This window comes from Poeciliopsis prolifica, unplaced genomic scaffold (genome assembly GCF_027474105.1).
Source record: "Poeciliopsis prolifica strain line A6 unplaced genomic scaffold, Auburn_PproV2 SCAFFOLD007, whole genome shotgun sequence".
NCBI classification, from domain to species: Eukaryota; Metazoa; Chordata; class Actinopteri; order Cyprinodontiformes; family Poeciliidae; genus Poeciliopsis; species Poeciliopsis prolifica.
The window spans coordinates 6,780,478-6,782,330 of NW_026562382.1; positions in this window are offsets into that span (position 1 = coordinate 6,780,478).

Genomic DNA, 1,853 nt, shown 5'->3' on the forward strand with positions numbered 1-1,853 from the left:
CCATGCACTGTGCTAACCCTGCACCTATTAAGTTATTGTAATGGCTAAGAGAAAAAAGTATTCATGCTTTTATCCCTTTAAGCTCACGTATATAATCTGGATATGTGCTTTTTGATAAAAGGGGGAAGCAAAGTTCTGCTTTACTGTACTGCAGGTTTTACTCTACCAGATTTTATTTGAATCTATGTAATATTAATGAAGCCCTTTTGCCTCAGTGTAAAGCATCTGAGCACCACTAACATCTTTATTAAGTTTGTTTATGTCTTTGTGTGGATATTGGGACAAATGAAAAAAGTATTTGCCCCCTTGCATATTTCCTTTTGTTTTTGCTTTTTGTCGCACGTAAGATGAAACAAAGATTTGAGGAAATGCAAAAGCTGTTTTCAAATTTAATCCTCCTGTTCGTTTTTGAGGTGCTGTGGATTTAAATAACTCCGAGTTGAGTTACTTAAATCTCCGGGTACATGACGCGATGACTTGTTTTGACGTGGGGTGTTTAATCATGCAATAGAAACCAAAAAATTCCTCCAAAACGTTTTTGTATCTGATTATTAACTCCAATACTAGCCATTTCAACCAATGTTGGTGCAATAGTGTTTTTTTTTCTCACAAATAAAGGATCAATGATGACAACTCACTCATTTACTCATTTTGACATAAAAATTAAACTTACGTTTTTTATGTTCACTGGGAAAAAAAACCTACAAACAAAACAAACAACAATAAAAGTTTCATGCAAAAAAATGCTTCCAACTATTTTCAATTTTTTTTACCCACAACTAATAGGAGGGTTAATAACCAAATTAGTTTGAGTTCAAAGTCACAAACTAATGGAGGGGCTTTAGTATTTTTCCATTGTAAGTTGTCCTGCTTCTGCAGCAGCTGTTATGACGGCGAATGCTTCATTAGTTTTCATCCACATGTGATGGAACTCAAAGCATCCAAAGTCTTTACCAAGAATTTTTCCCCAGGAAAAAATCAGTTGCTTTTCCAAAATCAGTCCTTTTCAGTTGTTTTTTCTCTTTTATGAGTGGATTATGAACTCTGACCTTAACTCATTCAAATGCTACTGTGCTTTAGATGCTGTTCCACGTTTTCTCCATTTATGTATCACAGCTCTGCTGTGGTTCACTGGAATCCCACAGCCTTAGCAATTGCTTTGACTTTTCCCAGACTAGTATATGTCAATAATTATGTTACTCTTTGCTTTTTGAACGTCTTTCAAGTTGAAGCAAAAGAAAAAAAAAAACATTTATCACAAATATTTGATGATTTAACAAAGGGGGATGGCTACTTTCCATTAATTAATGATGAACATATTGATGAAAATAAGATGCTAACACATAGTCGGCTTCATTTTGTCTCTTAGTAAGTGTTTCATTTAGATCGAACTTTGGGACTCAAAGTTTCATCTGTAAATAGTTAAACCCTGACCTCAGTATGCCCTTTCTCCCCCCAGTTAAGTAAAAAATCTTAACTAGCTGCCATGCTGTTAAGTTTCACCAGCTGAAACATTCAGCTGGTGAAAACAAACTCAAAGTGGGGGAAAAAATGTTTCACATGAACTGGATGGCTGGTTGCTTGGTCAGGTACTCGCAATAGAAAATGAGGCTGATCATCCTCACTTAGCATTATTCCCTGCTACACTTCCTCTGCTACACTTCCTGCAACATAATATATCCAGGCTCTAATACAAAGCCATTGTCTTACAAGCATTCCTCAGCCAGTTCCTCAAACCTAATTACTGAGAATTTGTTAGCGTGTGTAATTCAAAGTCAGTGAGTGTGAATGTAGATAAAGATATGCTATTTGTATTTTTTCATAATTCCACATGGAGCATTCAGGAGAAAGAA